Below are 21,888 nucleotides of genomic sequence, written 5' to 3'. Positions count from 1 at the left end.
AAAAAAATCCTATGGGGCAATTCAGCTTTGTCCTATAGATTTTTAAACTCTGTGAGTTTGAATTCCTGGAGTAATAGTGAGTTTTGTTTTGTTTCTTGGGTAGAAACTCAAATTCTCAGCAGGGAACCAAACAAGAATTGCGTGGGTGTGTAAATGGGGAGGGGGCGTAAATGCAGAAACATGCAAAGAAGCTCCAGTTCAAAGAACTTTTGCTCAATTTGGAAAGAAGGGGAGTTACACTTAAGTAGATTTCTTTCATAACAATAAAAAGTTAAGAAAAAGCTTTTAAATAATATATTTCAGAAGCATAGCATTTTAAAGGCAAAAACAATTGAATTTTTAAGTCACAAGAATTTTCTTTTATGACTTTGTAAATACAGCTCCTTTACCATCCTATTGATTTTTATACAAAATAATCTACATAATTTCTTTTTTTTTTTTAAGTTCGAGGGACTGTTTATCCTCAATGCATTATTTTCAATAGGTTCCCACTGCTGTCCATTCAATTATGATTCATGGCTATCTTTCCTCATGCTTCTAAATTTATACGTATTTACGGAAGGCGACTGCACATCTTTCCCCTGTGGATTAGTTGGTAGATTTGAATCACTGACCTTTGCTGAGGAGCCTAACATGTACTGCATTATGTGCTCTAATTTATTTACTGCTTTCATTATTTTTTGTCACATGTGCACTTTCCATTTACAGTGAAGATGTTTCAAAGCAAAAAGAAAGACATTTGCTTTCCAAAATTGCCAATTTCATTGTTAAAGATAGAACACTAGATGGAGTCTCAGAGAAATCATGACGAATTACAAATTCACTTAACTCTACTAAGGATTTTAAAACATAAAATATGAAAGTAATAAAGAAGCAGAAATATTAGAGAGTATTTAAGATTTATGCTCTTTAAAAGATATAGTCAAAGATGCCAATGACAGATTGGAAGAAAATATTTCAATATCTATATCTATATCTATATCTATATAGTAAATGGTTGATATATCCAGAATATATAAACAATCTTGTAGTTTGGGGAGGAGGAGGAAGGGAAAGAAAACCCAATAAAAGCAGTTTGCAAAAGACTTGAAAAGACATTTCAGAAAAGAAATTACACTAGTGGTGAATATTATCGTTAGGTACGATGGAGTTGGAATTAACTCATACTGACCCTACAGTTTTCAGAGACGGTAGATTATGTGGGAGGAAATTGTCCATCTTCTGCCAAGCAGCTGGGTCATTCAAATTATATGCCTTTAGATCAGGTGCATAACTCCTTCTCACTAAGTCATAAGTGACTAATAAGTATTTGTAAAGATACTCACCAATCATCACAGATGTTGTTGTTTTTGTTGATGTTTTTAGGAGTCATCGAGCCAAGCACAATTCCTAGTGACTCCATGAACAACAGATCTGAACTTTGTCCTATCCTTTGCCACCCTCACTCACAGTCTCTGATACTCTTGAACCCATTGCTGTAGTCACTGTATCAACCCCCTTGGTGGAGAGTCTTCCTCTCCTCGCTGTCCCTTTACCTTTCTAAGCATGATGTTCTTCTCCATGGAATAACCTATCCAAGCATCATGCCCAAAGTAGGTGAGATGAAACTCTTTCATTTTTTTGCCTCCCATGAGCACTTTGGCAGCACTTTCTCTAGCCATATTTGGGTTTGGATTTTTTTCTTTGGTTTGGGGGTTTGTTTTTTTCAGTCCTTGGGATATTCAGCATTCCTCTCCAACGCCACAATTCAAAGGCATTGATCCTTTTTTCTGTTATCCTTCCTAATTGTCTAGCTCTCAGATGTGTAGCAAGTGACTATATCTTTTTAAGAAGTCACTGGAGAACTTTATCAGCAGGTAAAATCAGGCCAAGTACTGACTGTGCAAGCTCAAATTGAAGCTGAAGAAAATGAAAACAAATCCATGAGAACCAAAGTATAACCTTGAATCTATCCCACCTCAATTTAAAAATAATCTTAACAATAAGTTTGAAGCATTGAACAACACTGTTTAAGGACAAGATGAGTTGTGGGATGATATTAAGGATACCATCCATGGAGAGAACAAATGGTCACTAAAGAGACAGAGAAGAAATAAAAATAAAAATAACCAATACAGATGTCAAAAAAGACTCTGAAAATTATACTAGAGCATTAAGAAGCCAAAACAACAGGAAGAAATACTGAAATAAAAGCTGAAATTTCAAAAGACAGCTTGGGAAGACAAAGCAAACTACTGTAACAGAATGCGCAGAGGCCTAGAATTAGAGAATAAAAAGGGAATCACCACAGATAGGCATATTAAAATTAAAAGATGCTAATACAACGCATACATCATGCTGCACTTTGGAGGTAAGAATTTTAAAACTCCATCTCACCTAGTTTGGACATGTTTCCAGGAGAGTCTAGGCCTTGGAGAACAATATCATGCTTGAAACAGTAGAGAATCAGCCTAGGAGAGAAAGACTGTGGATGAGATGAATTCACACAGCAACTTTGGCAATGGGATTAGGTGTATCAGAGATGGTGAGGTTGACTCAGGATGGGACAAGTTTCAGAACCTTTGTTTATAGGGTCACTACGAGTTGTAATTGACTTAACAGCACAGCACAGAACAACAATAGTCCAACACCAACAGTCACCTTGATTGGTGATTCGGTCAGCTGTCTTTCTGTTTCTTTCTTAATGCACCTACTCATCTTGCCCAGACTCTTGCTAGACCATGAAAGCCCATTGATTTCTGGATTCTTGTGTTGCTGGTTCAAAACCTAGATATATTTTAGATCTTCTTTTTTTCAACCATTCTTTAATTTCTTTTTTTCTTTGCCACTTCAGCCCTTTCCTCAATAATTATCTAATGAATGTCTACCATGGACAAAGAATTGTGATAAGCACTAAGGATGCAAGGGTAATAAAAGCATTCCTGATACATGTCTCTGAGTAACAAACCATATGTCGATTCTGACTCATAGCAACTCTCTGCAACAAAGTAGAATTGCCCATAGGGTTTCCTAGACGTTAATCTTTACAAGAGCAGATTTATAAGTCTTTTCTTCTATATATCAGCTAGTAGGTTTAACACACCAATTTTTCAATTATCAGCCATATGCTTCACCAGTGCTCCACTCGGCCTCCTTAACATAAGTACTGTAATTTCAGGAATTTTTTTATACTAAAATATTCTGATCCCAGAGATAGGCAGTTCAAATCCATCAGATGCTTTACTGGAGAAGGAAGGGCAATCTCCTCCTGTACCAGTCAGATCTGATTTGATGGTACACACAAAAAATAATAAAAGAAAATTTTTTTAAAAAAGGAAAACAATCTGATTTATAGGACAATTACAGCTAGCTTGGTGGTCTAATGAACTTTGATGGAGTAGTAGTAAGGAACTGCACTGCCAACACAAAGGTATGTTGTGTTTTCATGTGCCATGGAGTCGACTATAATTCACATGGCAATGTCGTTTGGATCAACAATTTACGCCACAGAAGAAAGACAGACAATCTCTTCCTGTGCAATTTATTGCCTCTGAAACCCTGTTGGAGAGTTAGCTATGGATTGTTCCAATTTTATGGTAAACAACAGGTGGTGTAATGAGTTAAGTGTTAGATTGACAAACTGAAGACCGACAGTTCTTCAGGACTCACCATTTGCTCTATAGAAGAAAAATAAAGCAGTGCAGTTTAGTGAAGACTTACAGCCTAGGAAAACCCAAGAGGCATTTCTACTCTGTTTAGTAGGGTCTCTGTGAGTCAGGATTTACTCCATGGCAGTGAATTTTGTTTAGTTGAAGGTGAGACAGAGCACTAGCATTTTACTATATTTTTGCACAAACAATGCACACATTATCTCTTTTGTCAATTGTGCAAATTCTCTTTGCTACTATAGTAAACATTGTATGTGTGAGCATATTAATGTGGGTACATCACTTAAAAAAATGGTTCTTAGCCCAGAGTTGGCAAGGGAACTGTTCAGGAAGAACAATCTATTATATTATTTGTAGTGAGTTAGGCTTTTGGGTATGACTTTATCATGGAAAGCTGTCTTTGGGGACTATTCTGAGCCTGCAGATGGATTCCTTTACCATTTTCTACATCTCAATCCCTCTGGTCTGGTCTTCCTCCAGCTCTCTGAACCCTGAACTTCTTATTATTGTACCCATATCACAAGTGCCTCTCTGGGCCAGCCTTTCTTCCTAGCACTTGACTTTATACAACACATGCTCCCCTGAATAGAGCCCTAAATTAATATTGGAGTTTTCAGTATCTTATTGCAATTTTAATTTAGTATAAAAAATAGCTAGAGGTGAGAGAACACATTTAATCAAATATTGTATGCTGCTGCAGCTGATTGTATTCAAAAGCATCACCCAAGGGTATATATCTTTATAATGAGCTGCTCTCTTTGACTTCCAACCTTAGTTGAACTTCTACACTGAGGGGAAGGCTGTTCTTCTCTTGTACTTTTACAGCTGGTTTTCTTGGAAGAGCTGAGTTGCCCCTCTTCTGCTAGCACAGCAAGGTCTGTCCTCAGGATACTTGAAATTTCACTGTTATGTTGAACCACCAGAGCAATGAGACTCGGTGCTCCAGCCCTGATGTCAAAGTGAGGGTTTTGCTAGAGTTCGGAATTGTTGTCTAGTGAAGAATCTATTCTATGTCATGTTGTCCACAAAGAGATAAATATTCCCTATAACCTGGACCTTGAACATACCAAAAGAGTAAACTAAAATGCAAAAAACTGGTTTTCTTTTCAGTGATCTAAAGGATAAATTAAGGATAGCATGAAAGATAGTTTCGCAATGCTGTTTAATTCTTCAGGGGACAAATAGTCTCTCTTCACCAGAAAACTAACTAATTGGAATTTTATGAGATAACCCTGTGATTATAAATATTGAAAATTCTTCACATAAACAGATGCTAATAGGTGAGTTAGGTTTAGAAAATCAGAACATATTTTCTCTGTCACCATTTTCTTCTACCTATGATGACACATTTGTGCCAAAACCAAAACTCAAACCACTGCTATCAAGTCCTTCCTGACCCATGGTGGCGTTCCTTGGAGTTTTTAAGGCCATAAATCTTTACGTGAGGAGACTGCTCATCTTTCTACCATGGAGCCATTGGTGAATTAGAATTGCTGAACTTTAAGTTAGCAGTACAGCACATAACCCACTAGTCCCCATATGCATTTGTAGTTAATTGAGGTGTTGTTGCCAAGGTTTTACTGAGCTGAGTTCAAGAACTGATAGGCTCGTCTGTAACCTTTAATGAGACAAGTCTTCATTATAATCCAGACTTCATTGTTCAAACTAGTGCAATTTCAAACCTGTGTTTCAAACTTTGGGGCCCTAAGTAAGTTCAAGATGGAAAAACTTACTGAGAATTTCTGAAGCCTGTGCTAGAGAGGTTAGAATGCTGGAAATTGTCAAGATGGAAAGTAATTTTAGTTAAGTTTCTTTTCCTGGTGGGATTTTGGGCAAAGCTTTAGAAAACTACTCGTGAGTACAAGTTCTCATTAGAAGGACTCAAATGATGTCAATTTGAATTGTAGAGGGAAAATATGTTATTGATTTGTTTGGAATCATAAAAAGTATAGACCAGATATCTTGCTTTTGCTAATAACAATTTTTATCTACTATCTTCAAATGAATTCTAGCAATTTAGGTGAAAGAGGATTTTTTGAAGCAAATGGGAAATAGGTAAGAAATAAACTATAGCCAGCTCACCAAAATAGTAGTCAAAATGCACTGCCCAAGTGTGAAGAAGAATTGAACTGTGTCCTCCCAAAATGCATGTCATGAAGACCTCTAGTGGTGTAATCCATAGCGTGCTTTGCAATGTTAGCCAATACTCCTTGCATCTCCAGTGGTTCAAATTCACCGTCTCCAGCTGTTTAAAATTCCAAGAAAGGAGAAGGATGGGAAGCTTTTTAAATTAAGCTTTATAGACTCAGAAAACAAATGGAGGGTCTACATGAGTAAAAATCAACTCAATAGCATGGTTTTAAGATAAGAGTTGGGAGGGCAGAGAAAGTGCTGGAATTCTAAACTCTATACTGATGATGATAGGTATCACTGATTAGACTATGACTCATAAAGGAACTTTGAGTAACATATGAAACCTTGCCCTATCCTCTGTGTCATCTTCATGATCTCTGGAATTTTTAAGCCCATTGTTAAAGTTACTGTGACAATACATATTATTGAAGGCCTTCCTCTTTTTTTATAGGACCCCTGTTTTTCCGTAAATGATGTCCTTCTCCAGAGACTGGTCCCTCTTAACAACATGCCCAAATTATGTAAGATAAAGTTCATTATCCTTGTTCTAACCAGTAGCCTGGTTGAACTTCCTCCAAAACATATTTGTTCATTTGGTAATCTATGCCTACTCAATTCTCTTTGTCAAATCATAGTTTAAAGGTACCAACTGTTCTTTGGTCTCTCTTATACATTGTCCAACTTTCACATGCCTGTATAATAATTTTAAAATACCATGAGCTGGGTCGCACACATCTTTGCCTTTAACATTCTAACTCTTAGCACTTTAAAGAGGACCTTGATACAAGCCAGTGAGTTGCTTGCAGATGCCACGATGCCATGCACATGCTAGGGAGCATGTTGCTGACACCACACGCACATCAGCGAGTGGCTGACCCATGTACCAGGGAGTGACATCACAGAGTGAGCAGGGAAGCAGAAATCTGAGTGAGTGTGAGCCCAGAACTCCAGTCCCAACATTTCTGGCCCGTGCCTAGAACTCTGGTCCCAATGCCAATGGTCCACACTCAGAATGCTGCTCTTCACACTCACCGGGAGTGACACTGAAACTTGAGTGAGGTACTTTGTGTGTGTGTGTGGGGGGGTGTCACTGCTGTTTGACTGGCTCGTGTAACTTTTTAAGCTCAATCAGAAGGGAGTGATACAACTAGAGCACATTCTTGAAGGGACAACCATGCCTTCCTGATTTTCCAATCAGCTCTCCACTCTCTACCTTATATCTCCTCATGTGCAGTCCATCAGCTGCCTTTAGCTTAGACCACCTTGGGCCACCTTAACTGCAGCAGTTGTCTGACAGAGGAGGCTGCTTCCACAGGCCTTTTATCTATTAAACTGAGAGAAACCAGGCAGTGTAGCTGCCTCACGCTCTTCTTGAGTGATGACTTCATTAAGAATACGCTGCCACCTCAGACATAAAAAACTCTACCACAGCATTGTCATGTAAGAAGCAGGCTATTCTACCCACTACACAAGCCCAAAGCAAGATATCACTGCAAAAGAGTGACACAGTATCAGTGGATTTCCTAAAGCCAGAAAGTCTGATGAAACTTTCTGACACAGAATTTAAAAGAACAATGATTTAATACTTTCAATGGGTGAAAGATAAACTTGAAGAATTATGGGACATTGCAAGCAAGAAGTAGGAGGAGCAAGCAAAACAACAATCCAAAACAATGTACATAAAACAAATGAGGCATTAGAGGCTCTGGAGAAACTACAATCCAAAATAGGAGGACCAATGTTTCAGAAGATGTCAACCCGACGGAGGGCCACATGAACAGGGTTGAAGAGATGGAACACAGAATCAGTGAGATAGAAGATAAAATTGTCATCACTGATCTGCAAGAACCAAAAGCAGAATCAAAAAGGAAGGAAAAAGAAGAAACTCTAAAAATAATGTGGGACACTATCAAGAGAAATGACATGCACAAAATCGGAATCCCAGGACAGAAAGAAGCAAATAAAGGCATAAAAGAAGCTGTGAAAAAATTAATAGAAGAAAAGTTTCCAGGCATAATAAGGAATGAGAGAATATATATTAAAGAAGCTGAGAAAACACCATATAGAATAGACCCAAAAAGAAAAACACCAAGACATATCATAGTCAGATTTACCAGAACCAAATATAAGGAGATCATTCTGAAAGCAGCGAGGGAGAAATAAGAAGTAACCTATAAGGGAGAGCAAATAAGATTAAACGCCAATTTCTCAGCAGAGAGCATGCAAGCAAGAAGACAATGGAACAACATTTAACAAGCAATTAAAGAACACAATGGTCAACCAACACTATTATACTCACCAAAATTGTCCATCAAGTATGAAGGAGGGCTAAAGATATTCCGAGAAAAATGGAACCTAAAAGAGTTTGTAAAAACAATCCCAGCATTGCAGGAAACACTGAGAGATGTTCTTCCTACGGAAGTGCGATGGAAAGCAGAATGGATCAAAGTATCTAGCAACAACACCAAAAATAACTCAACATTGTTGTTGTTGTTGTTATGTGCCGTTGAGTCGCTTGCAACTCCTAGCAACCCTATGTACAACAGCCCTAAACTCTGCTCTGTCCTGTGCAAATTGCACACTTTAGTAAAGTGTGAATTTAAGAAACATCTACCTTTAATTCTATCACATTAATTTAAGAGACAACTCACTTCTAAATGGGACTGTAATCACAGGCATAGAGCTAGAATTTTTTATATATTACCAAATAAAAGGAGATCATATCAGATTTTTAAAAATAGAGAATTAAAAATAATTCCATAACTACCAAATTGCACAATCACATAACTATTCAATGACGGAAAATTATGGCCCAGTCAAGTTAACACTAAACCTAAATCATTAAGACAGCAACCTATTTCTTGGTGAACCCTAAGTACCCTATTTATCTGGTAACACCTAATCATTGTGTGAGAGTCAGAAAGACTATGGCAAGAAAGCTCATATTAAATAAGTCACCAAAGTACAGTGATGAAATAAGATGGATTTAATTTTTGTTGAATCTTTCAACAAAAGTTATCTCCAAAGATAGTGTTGTTGTTGTTATGTGCCGTCGAGTCACTTGTGACTCATAGCAACCCTAAACTCTGCTCTGTCCTGTGCCAATCACACTGCCTCCGACACACCCATCCCGATTATCCCAGTCACTGACTCAATCCACCTTATAGAGGGCCTTCCCCTCCTGCGCTGTCCCTCCATCCTCCCCAGCATGATGTCCTTCTCCAAGGACCGGTCTCTCCTCACAACATGTCCAAAGCATGTTAGATGTAGCCTCAGAATCCTTGCCTCCAAGGAGCCACCCGGTTTAACCCTTTCCAGGACAAATCTGTTTGTTTTCCTAGCAGTCCATGGTATTCTCAATACTCTTCTCCAGCACCACAGCTCATAGCAATGAAACCATACCTCTCAATAATCACACAGAATGGGAATGGTTTAAATGTACCACTGAAGAGAAAAAGAGTAGCGGATTGGATTTAAAAAAAAAAATCAGTCAATATGCTGTCCACAGGAGATACACCTGAAAAAATGAAGATAAAGAAAGACTAAAAATAAAAGACTGGGGGAAAAAATTTAAAAAGCAAATGGCAACCAGAAAAAAGCAAGAGTGCTGATATTAATTTGCTATAAAAAGATTTCAATGCAAAAACCATCATAAAGGACAAGGAAGTTCGCTACATAATGATTACTGGGTCAATAGAAAAAGAAGATATAACAATACTAAATATCTGTGCATCAAATGAAAGAACTGCAAAATATAGAAAACAAACATTAACAAAACTGAACAGGAAATAGATAACACCATTATAGTAGTTGGAGGCTTCAATATACCACTCTCAAGAAAGACAGAACTTCCAGAGAGAAACTCAACAAACATGCTGAAGATTTAAGCCACAAAATAAACCAACTCGATCTCATAGATATTTATAGGCTAATGCACCCGTAAGGAGCACAGTACACCTTCTCTAATGTGCATGGAATGTTCTACAGAAAATATCACATCTTAGGACCCAAGGCAAGCATCAATAAATTCAAAATCATAGAAATAATACAAAGCATCTTCTCAGACCACAATGCTACAAAATTAGAAATTAATAACAAGAGAATAAAGAAGAAAAAAAACCATACATTTGGAAGCTGAACAACACCTTGATTGAATATGAGTGGGTATTATAAGAAATAAAAACTGAAATGAAAAGGTTTCTTGAGACAAATGACAATGAAAACACAACTTACTAAAACCTCTGGAAAACAGCTAATGCAGTAATTAGAGGTCAGTTTAGAGCAATAAGCAAACACATTAAAAGACAGGAAAAAATTACCATTGACTCTCTAACACACCTTCAACAAATTGAAAAAGAACAGCAAGAAAATCCAACTCCCTGTAAGTAAGTAAATAAATAGATAAAAAATAAATAAATAAATTAGGGCAGAAAGAAATTTAAATAGAAACCAGAAAAAAAAATTTAAACCATCAGCAAAACCAGGTGCTGGCTTTTAGAAAACATCAATAAAATTGACAAACCACTAGCAAAACTAACAAAAGAAGTAAAGACATAAATAATCTGAATTAGGGATGAAGGCAATGTCACAACAGAATGAACTAAAATAAAAAGGTTAACAATGAAATATTATGAAAAATTATACTCAAACAAATATGAAAACCTAGAGAAAATGAAAAAAAAAACCTAGAGGAAATGAACAAATATTTAGAAAACTATACCCTACCTAAACTGACACAAGCTGAAAATGAACACCTGAACAAACCCATTTACAAAAGAAGAACTTGAAAAAGTAATAAAACAACTTCCAGTCAAAATATGCCCTGGACCAGATCATTTTACAAGTCGATTTTATCAAACATTCAGAGAAGAATTTTCACCAATTCTTCATAAACTATTTCAGAAACAGAAAAAAGATGGAATTCTACCAAACTCATTCTATGAAGCAAACATATCCTTGATACCCAAACCAGGTAAAGATACCACTAAAATAGAAAACTATAGGCCAATATCTCTTATAAACACAGAGGCAAATACCCTGAATAAAATCCTGGCTCATAGAAGGCAATGATACATTTAAAAAACAAACAAAAAAACCCACCATGACCAAGTGGGATTCATAACAGGTATGCAAGGATGATTCAACATAAGAAAAACAATCAGTGTAATTCACCACGTTAACAAAGCAAAGAATAACAACCACATGATCCTATCAATTGATGCAGCAAAGGTCTTTGGAAAAATACAATACTCTTTCCTGATTAAAACACTCAACAAAATGGCCATAGAAGGGACTTTCCTCAACATAGTAAAAAGTTTATATGCAAACCCAAGAGCCAATGTTGTTCTCAACGTAGAGAAGTTAAAGGCATTCCTCTTGAGAATAGGAACTAGGCAAGGATGCCCAATATTACCTCTCATATGCAATATTGCATTAAAAGTCTTAGGAGTAGCAATAAGACAAGAGAAGCAAATAAGAAGTATCCAAATTGACAAAGAGGAGGTTAAAATATATCTATATACAGATGATATGATAGTATACTTATAAAACCCTAAAGATTCAGCAAGAAAACTACTGGACATAGTTGACCAATTCAGTAAAGTGGCAGGATACAAGATCAACATACAAAAAATCAACTGGATTTCTCTACAATGACAAAGTGAATATAGAACTGGAGCTAATAAAAACAATATTCATCATAATAGCTAATCACAAAATTAAATACTTGGGAGTCAATCTAACCAGAAGCACAAAGGATCTATTAAAAAAAAGTCATAACACATTACTACAAGAAACAAAAGGAGACCTGGAGGAATGGAAGAATATCCTTTGCTCATGTATAGGAAGACTCAATAATGTGAAAATTACAATTCTACCAAAGGCAATTTACACATTCAATGTAGTCTCAATACAAATAACAATTCCATTCTTCAAAGAAATGGAAAAGGCAATCTCCAGTTTCATTTGGATTGAAGAGAGATTCCAAATAAGCAAAGCACTCCTTAAAAACTGAAAAGAAAAAAAAAAAGGTAGGAGGTGTCTCACTCCCTGATTTCAAACCCTACTACATTGCAGTGGTGATCAGACAACATGGTGCTGATACAATGAAAGACAAATAGATCAATGTAATAGAATTGAGAACCCAGAAATCATCCCATTTACCTATGGCCAACTGATTTTTGACAAGGAGATTAAATCAGTTTAGTGGGGAAATAACCTTTTTAAAAAATGACATTGGAAAAATTGGAAAATCCTCTGCAGAAAACTCAAACAAGACCCACACCTCACACCATACACAAAACTCAACTCACAGTGGATCAAGGATTTAGGATTAAAACCAAGGAATACAAATTTCATAAGAGAAAAGCTTAAAAGAACTCTAAAAGCACTAACACACAACTTGACCAGTCTTCCAAGCATCCTGAAAAATCTATAATGAGGAGAGGATAAAATAGACGAATGGGATCTTCTAAGAATGAAATCCCTATGCACATCCAAAAACTTCTCCAACAGGGTAAAAAGGGAGGCCACAGTCTTGAAAAAAAATAGTTGGTAATGACATATCTGATGAGGGATTCATATCTAGAATTTGTAGACTACTTGAGTACTACAACAAGATAAAGGTAAACAACCTAACTGGAAGATGAGCACAGGATATAAACAGACACTTCACCAAAGAAGACATTCAGATGGAGAACAAACACATTAAGAAATGTTCAAAATCTCTAGCTCTAAGAGACATGAACATCGAAACAACTATGAGATATTATCTCACCCCAGTAAGAATAGCCAAATTTAACAGAGCAGCAAGCAACAAATGTTGGCGAGGTTGAGGAGAGACTGGAATCCTTATTCACTGTTGGTGGGAGTATAAAATAGTGCAACCACTATGGAAGGTAGTATAGCGCTTTCTCAAAAAGTTGGAAGTAGAAATATCATTTGACCCAGCAATTCCACTACTGGGAACCTACAGACCCTAAAGAAACCAGAACTGTTCACCCAAGCAGATATATGCACACCCATGTTTATTGCAGCTTTGTTCACAATAGCAAAGGGTTGGAAACAATTCAAGTGACCATCAACAAACAAATGGATAGAGAAGCTGTGGTATAGTTGCATAATGGAATATTATACAGCACTGAAAAACAAAGACCTCATGAACTATTATAAAAAATGGATGACCATAGAGGACATTATGCTGAGTGAAATATCTCAGTCACCAAATGACAAATACTGTATAATGCCATTGTTATAGGACTCATATGGGGGTTGGGGGGACATTAAGAAAAGAGGGGATAAATAATATAAATGACATTGAAACAGAAGAGGGAGAGAACTGTGTAAAAGAATCATATAATTATGTATTATTGGATGGCAAGTATCCAGAATAAGAATTGGATAGTTAAGTGGTTCGGGGGATGGGGAGGACTGTATAACAATGAAAAGCTTTTTTTCCAAAGAAAAAAATGACCTCAGGGGGAGAAGGAACAGGGAGGAATATGTACAACAATGAATGAATGGAAATTTAAAAATAAGAGTTTTTTCAAACAGTTGATACCAAATAAAGTCTTGATTTTCTCAAAAAAAAGAGAGATCCTTGATAGCAGATTTTCCCATTACAATGTATATTTGGATTTCTTGACTATTGATTCCATAGTGCTGATTATAGATCCACCCAAAATAAAATCATTTACAACATCAATTTTATCTGTTGCCTATTGGCCCAATTGTGAAGATTTTTGTTTTCTTGATGTTGCAGTGTAATCCATATGGAAGACTGTAGGGTTTTTTTTGGTTTTTTAATCTTCTTCAGTAAGTCCTTAAAACAGGAGATTTAAGAAGCTGTGGAATAAAAAGGAAATGCTTTCCCAATGTCAGACACAGTGTTTGAAAGTGCTCTCTCCTGTTAATCAGAAGGCTGGCAGTTGAATCTCAGCAAGTACTCTGTGGTAGGAATTTATTCTTCCGTATAGATTTATAGTGAATGGAAATTCTATGGAGAAATTCCTGTTCTTACAGGTCTATGAGTTGGGGTTGACTCAACGGGTTGAGTTTGATTATTATGAAATAAAAATAGTAAATAATTAAAGAAAAAGTGACAACATTTTACTCAAATTGTTATCTGAGAGTGGCTGCACATTTTGAGGGCTCATCGAGAGTTTTTGAAAATGTGGGATGCCTAGACCCTATTGTAGAGCAATTAACTACAAATATCTTAGGAGTGTGCCTCAGGATATGTTTTTTAGTGCCTCAGGTGATCTAAGGTGCAGCCAGAGTTGAGAAATTCAGCAATCCACTCTCAGGATACACAGACTGGATGAAAAGGCTGCTGGTAATTAGATATTGATGCTCTCTTCTTCTGGAGGTTGTATAGGTTCCTGTAAAAACATCTGGATCCATGTTCAATGCCAACCACATCTCTTTAACCAGTGCAGTAATTGCTTGTTACTGATGTGTGTCCATGAATAATTGAAGAGTCTTGCTTTGCTCCCACTCTTGATTAAGTTCTATGACTAAAGGGTCCCAGACTCAGCTTGTATGAAATAAACAGACTTTATCTGTTGAACAGTGCAGGTTCTTTTAGTTAATTTCCATGTTTATTACTCTTGCCCCTTGTCCTCATCTAATCTGACATTCTTTCTGCAGCTTGCGTGTGATTGACTTATGCGGTGACATTGCCTGAAGTGTCACTTGAAAAGCTCTCAAGTCTACAGACCAGCTTGGCTTCTCTTGACAACTATGCAATTGGTCATTGTCAGTTCAATTGGGGAGTAAGAGTGGAGAACAGCAATTTCTGCACACACAAATCCAGCTAGACTGGTAATGTGATGTCTTATTTCAAGTCATACTCAGCCTTTTAGAGGTAAATTGATGAGAATTATTCAGAGCATGCTTTAGCAGCAAAACAACATTAATTTGAATAAGCATTTATGGAGCACTATCTTCCTTTTCTGAACTATTTACTGCATTTTATCATAGTTCTGCTATTAATGTCTGCTTTTCCTGTGAAAATTTAGGCTTGTTAAGCACAAAAACCATGCCTGTCTTTTTCAGAATCATGTCCCCAGGCCAACTTTAGTGTAGGAACTCTGTAATATTTTCTGAGCAGATGAAAGAAGGGATAGCTAAGCTAAGCACTAGGGCCAGAGGGAGGAAAACAAGATATGATTGCTATCCTTCAGGAACTTATAAGATAAGCATAGAAATAGGAGCAAGTTTAAAGATTATAATTAAATGTAATGAGAGATAATATAAAAGGTAAGCATGAAGAAAACAAAGACTCCTAAGACTTACATTACACTTTATGTGTTCTGCTTTGTAGATTTGGATTTGGCACAATGCAAATATTTTACAAAATTCTATTTATAAAATTTAATTCTAAAAGTCAATTGATCCCAAAAGTTCAAGCAAGGAATGAAATAAATGAATCTGTGTGCCAAGTTAATGACACCATGGCACAAAGGAACTATTGAATTGATTGCTGAACATAAGGAGGACTAGAAACACTTGCTGCAGAAGGTCAAACAATGCAGCCTTCAATATGAATTGCTCCTCAGCATCAAGAAAACAAAAATTATTGCCACAATGGAATACTATGCAGCACACAGGAGCAATGATTCTGTAAATTGTTATCTAATTAGGGAGGGACTGGAGAGCATTATGCTGAGTGAACTAACTCAGTCCCACAAGGACAAATATTATCTTAAACTGTTATTGTAGAATGAGTATAAGGATTCAGAAGGATGAGGATGTACAGGGGAGGAAGGGAGCGATAAATCATTGAGTACAATTTGATGGGGAGGTAAAGGAAATTGAGAGAATCTGTTCTGGAAAACAACGTATTCTAATTTTGTAAATAAACTAGCATCATCATCATCATCATACTAATAATAAAACACCCCGGTGAAAAGCAAAACAAAAATCCTCACCAGTGGACTGATAGGCAACATCACAATGGATGGAGTAAAGACTGAAACTGTCAATGACTTCATCTTACCTGGATCCACAATCAATACACTTGGTACCAGCAGTCAGGACATTCAGAGACATATTTCTCCAGAAAGTCAGGAAACTGAAAAAGAAGGAACTCATAAAATATTACACAATATGGGTGACCCTGGAGGAAATTCTGCTGAGTGAAATATCTTAGTCACAAAAGGACAAATTCAGCATAATGCCACTGTTACAAAACAGTGGGGGTTGGGGGAAAACTAAGCAAAGGGGGAAAATAATGAGAACTGCATTGGAACAGATGAAGGAAAGAACTATTTAAAAGAAATACATGATTAGGCACTATTTTGTACGACAGCAGTCCAGAATGAAAGGCATAAAGCAAAGTGGACTGTGGGACAGGTGGCACAGGGGAAGTAGGAAATTATGCAACAATTAATGAATTTTTTTTTTTTTTTTAAGAAAAAGTGACCTAGGGGATAGGGACAACAATGTGCAATAATGAAAGAATGAAAAATCCAGCTTTTCTGTAAACTTTTATTAAAATTACGATTTTTTTAAAAAGTCTGTAGTCAGGGACCTCTCCAAATTATTGAGGAGCAATGATGTAATTTTGAAGACTGAGGTAAACCTGGTTCAGGCCATAGTGTTTTCAGTAACTTGCTATGTACCTACAAGTTGGACAATGACTAAGGATGACAGAAGGAGAATTGATGACTTTGAATTGTAGTGTTAGAAAAGAGTACTGAATATTCCATGCTCTGCCAAAAGAATAAACAGATATGTGTTGGAGAAGATGCAGCCAGAGAGCTCCTTGGAGGCAAAGATGATAAAGCTATGTCTCATATGCTTTCAGAAAGTTGCTAGGAGAGGTTATTTCCTGGAGAGAGACATCATGATTAGAAAAATGGAAGAAGAATAAGAAAAATGGAGGAAAAGTGAAGGAGAGGAAGACCCTCAATCAGGCGGATTGAAATAGCTACTGCAGCAATGGCAAATTTTTCTGCTGACTCAAAGATGGTATGTTTCCAAGAGTTTGACTCCACCAGGGCTCTGAGGGAGAAAAATAAGCAATCTCATCTGTGCATTTTGTAATCTCAGAAACCCAGTTAAGTGTTGCTCTTAGTTGGATAGACCTGATGGTTGTAAGTTGAGTTGATATGTATGTTGTTGTTGCTGTTATGTGTTGTTGAGTCACTTGAAACCTATAGTGACCTTATGTATAGCAGCTCTGTCCTGAGCTAGTCTCACTGATTCTGACAAACCAACTCCCATTGCTCTAGTTACTGTATCTGTCTATCTCATCTGGGGTCTTTATCTCCTGTGCTAGCCCTCCACCCTTCCAACCATGATGTCTTTCTTCAAGGATAGGTCCTCCCTTACCACATGCCCAAAAGTATGAGAGATGTGGCTTCAAAATTCTAGCCTCCAAGGAGAAACTTGGTTTCATCCTCTCCAAGACATACAAAGTTGTTTTCTTGGTCTTCCATGATGTGTTCAAGACTCTTACTCAGCATAACAACTTAAAGGGATCATTTCTTCTGTTATCCTTAGTCAGCGTCCTACTCTTTGATGCGTAGCAAGTAATTGAGAAGACCATGGCCTGAATTAGGCACACCTTAGTTTTTAGAATGACACTGTTATTTTTCAGTACTCTGGAGAGGTCCCTGACAGTAGATTTTACAATGCAATTCATCTTTTGATTTCCTAACTGCTGGTGTCAAGAATGTTGATTGTGGAGCTGAGCAAGCTGTAATTGTTAACAACCTCAATCTCTTCTCCATCTATCATGGTGCTGACAATTGGCCCAGTGATGAGAATCTTTATCTTCTTGATGTTGAGCTTCAATCTATATTGAAGACTTATACTCCTTGGCCTTCTTCAGCAAGTGATTCAGGTCCTCCACAGTTTCAGCAAGCTGTCATCTGTACACTGTAGGTTGTTGATGAGTCTTCCTCCAATCCTGATGCCACATTCCTCTTCATAAAGCCCAGCTTCCAGAATGACATATTCAGCATATAGATTGAAAATGTATGGAGATAGTATACATCCCTAATACACTCCTTTCCTGATTTTCCTGATAAGTACAGCATGTTTGCATAACAGATATTTTCTCTCTCTTATTACCATTGAGTCAGAATCAACTCATAGCTCTATTAGGTTTCTGAAGCTGTAAATTATAAGGAAAGGGATTGCACAGTTTTATCCAGAGGAGTCTTTAGCCTACTGAAACTAATTTTGAACTTCTATTTTCTAGAACTTTAAGAGAATAAATTTCTTCTGCTTTAAGTTGCCAAGTGTATGGTGATTTGATGAACCTTTAAGGGGACCTAATTGTGTAGTGTATTACTTATTAGGCTGCTAACTGAAAGTTTTGCTAATTGAGAGGTCAGCAGTTTGAATCCACCAGCCACTGTGTGGAAGAGAGCTGGCCAGTCTTCTCCCATAAACATTAAGGTGTCTCAGACACCTGACAGAGTTGCTGTTAGTCAGAACCCACTGAACCACAGTGGGCTTGACTTTTTTGGCTCTACCAATACTAGGTATGATGGCAGTGGTATATAGAATGTCAGCCTTGAAAGAGAATATTAACAGATCCACAGTAGACCTTGGTCTTGTCTGAAGAAGTGAAAGATGAACACAGATGGATGTTTATGGATGAGGGAAATAACTAGCTTTGGTTTTTTCCTGGGGAAGGAAGTCACTATTGGGTATTTCTAAATCACTAAGCCCTTTTGTTTGTATGGGGGCAGGAGGCAAACAAAGTTGGAAATTGAGACTAGATAGCTGGAAACAGATAAAGGTGGCTGAGATTAGAGAGCTGACAAATAATAGATCACTAGGTAGATCCTAAAGGGAAATTACACATTTTTATATATTTCATAGAGGTGTCACTGAACTTCAGGCCTGCCAACATCTGAAGTTAAGTTAGTTAAATTTGGTCCATGTTGGAGCAAATCTGTATTAGCCCCACCCATTAGTGAGTTGGTTCTGGCTCATGGGGCCCCTCTGTACTTTTTTTGAGGCTGTAAGTCTTTACAAGAGGAGACAGTCCATATTTCTCCAGCAGAACTGCTGCTGGATTTGAACTCTTGACCTTTTGGTTAGTAGCCCAGCAGGTAACAGGTAACAAACTACCCTTTCTGGACCCTTTGATGGGAGGCATTCCCGGTCCCTGAGAGAGAATAACTGATTAACACGTGGGGGATAACTCATTCCTTTTGATCTCCCCAGCATACGCAGAGTATAAATTTTGGATAAAGAGTAAAATGCATAAGAAAATCAATATAATTTTTTAAACTAATGAGCTTCTGACTAAGAACATCATCAGCAAGGATTTTCTAAACTTAAAAATCTATGGAACAAATGACAAAAGAAAACTAACACTTATCTACAGGTAAATTAGGACTTCTTCTCTGAAGAAATAACCCAAATAGGAAGGCAATGCTTTAGGAAACACTAATGCATCAAGTGTGATAGTAAATTTCTACTCTGGAATGTTCACAGAAGGACAAAAAAAGAAAACCTATGATGGAAAAACATGCAAAAGATATGAACAATAATTCACAAAAGTTGAAATGAAATTAGATGACAAACAAATGGAAAAATATTCAGCCTTGCTAGTAATCAAAGAGATGCAAATTAAATGTGATACCATTTTTTTTATCAAGTTAGTAAACATTTTAAAATCTTGTAATATCCATAATAGTTTTCATAAGCTGCCAGTGGGTTTTTAAATGACATCACTTTTGAAAATAGTCTATTTCTGAATTTTTTTCTAAAAATGAAATGTAATAAATACAAAAAGCTCTTCTGCACAAAATTCTCCATCAGTGTATTTGTTATCATATAGAAACATCTAGAGAAAACCTAAATGTTAAAAAAGATAAACATTAAGGGATCTGATAATATCAACATCAATTGATCAAATATTGTCCAATCAATTAGGAATTCATTCATACAGCACAGAATATACTACCAACTAATTCCAAATAAAGCACATAAGATTGTATTTTTATAATTATTTCAAAGTATTTATAAAATAATATGCATTAAAAAAAGTGAAATATAGTATATTAAATGTTAATAGGGTTAGATTAATGCAAAATCTTTCTTTTCTGAGTTTACTTTTTTAAATTTTATTTTATTCATTTTAATGAACATTTACAGAGATTTTGAATTTCCATTCATTCATTGTTACACTTTTCTCCCTGCCCAGCCCTCCCCCACCCAGTTCGCTCCTCTCTGTGAAAACAAAAGAAAAATTCCTTCCTTGGTATGCAATCCCCCCACACCCCTCCCACCACCCCGAGTACACTCCACTATGCAACCTTAATCCTGGACTCTTGTGATAACCATAGTACCCTATCATATATCGTGTTTAAATTATTCTCCCCCTCATCTGTTTCAACGCAGTATACATCATTTATCCAGTTTTTCTCAAAAGGACAAATACTACATGGTGCCACTGTTGTAGAATGGTACTGACATCAGGGTTGGGGTAAGACTAAGACTGAGTTTACTTTTTTTAGGAGATCCTGTTTTTATACAATAGACATGTGCTGGTAGGAAGCTGCACTGCAATCCTGAAGGCACACAGTATTAATCCACCAGTTGCTTTGCATAAGAAAGATGTGCAATTTCCTCCTGTGCAATTAAAACTGCCTCTGAAAACCTGCCAGATGATCAGCTCTGGGTCGGTTCTGATTCGAAGGTACACAGCAACAACAACAGGCTTGGAATGGTTTTACAATAGAAATATAAACAAAAATTAAAGAAATATGCACCTGATCCTATTTTAGAAGGGGATTACTAATAAGCTTGGATATAAAATGGATGACAAAGATATGATTCCATTAAGAAAGGACAGGCTGAAGAAAATAAAAAACCCAGCTGTGGAAAACAGCAGCTACCAAAGAAAGTTCAAACAGATATTTAGTAGGGAGTTGAGAGGTGTTTTGTTTTCTTTTTCTCAGTACACTATTATTTCCTTGAGAAGTAAAGAAGATGATGTTCTTTTTACTCTTGGACCATCAGAAACCTCTTTTCCCTTTCTGCTTATCCAAATTATGTCTAAAACACCTGGAAGGAAAGAAATCATCTCTTTATTGCTTTTCTTGCAAATCCAAACCTATAAATTATCACCAAACAGAATCTAAAAGCACATAAGTAAGATTCTCAGAAAGCATGGAGGTGTAGTATTTACATCTACATAGATTTTACTTACCTATGGCATTATGTGTGTTATACAGATTTAATTTTAAATTTGTGCATTTGCCAAAATAATTGCAAATTATTTTTGAGATGTGAAAATATATGTGGAAAATTAGGTTATTTAAACAATTTCTTGTTCCTTGATCCTACAAGTGATCCACTTAGAACAAAGTCATTTCCACTTATGCTTTATACAGGTACTGCCAGTTGAATCTATTCTTTATGATCTTTGAAAATAAGATGTGATGCTGTATTTTGAGAGTCAATGTGGCCAGTATTCTCAGTATATTGTAAGTATCCTATGTACTATAAATCCTACTTGTATGGTGCTAATGAGACAGATTAGATGTTATTGTTAGGTGCTTTTGAATAGACTAGACTCAAAGTTTGAGCAATGACACAGGGTAGGGCAAGGTTCAGATCCACTGTTCATAGGGTCATTGTGAGTTGCACTTGACTCCCCATCACATAGCAATAGACTTAAAGTAAACCTCAGATGGAAACCGAAGTTACCTTCACAATCTGTCATACTCAAACCCACTGTTGCTATCACCATGCCAATCCATTTCTTCTTTTTTTCTTTTAATAATGTTAATGAACATTTACAGAGATTTTGGATTTCCATTCATACATTGTTGCACTTTTTATTCCTGCCCAGCCCTCCCCACCCCCCGTCCCCAGTTTGCTTCTCTCTTTGAAGAGTAAAAGAAGAATTCTTTCTTTGGTATACAATCCCCCCAAACCTTTCCCACCACCCCGAGTACACTCCACTATGCAACCTTAATCCTGGACTCTTATGATAACCATAATACCCTATTATATATCGCTTTTAAATTATTCTCTCCCTCATCTGTTTCAATGCAGCATACACAGTTTATCCAGTTTTTCTCAGTCTTACCCCAACCCTGATATCAGTCCCATTTTACAGCAGTGGCACCATGCA

The sequence above is a fragment of the Elephantulus edwardii genome, unplaced genomic scaffold (assembly GCF_000299155.1).
Source record: "Elephantulus edwardii isolate Elephantulus edwardi_28Jun2011 unplaced genomic scaffold, EleEdw1.0 scaffold00109, whole genome shotgun sequence".
Taxonomy (NCBI): Eukaryota; Metazoa; Chordata; class Mammalia; order Macroscelidea; family Macroscelididae; genus Elephantulus; species Elephantulus edwardii.
Note: the sequence above shows the minus strand (reverse complement) of the source record.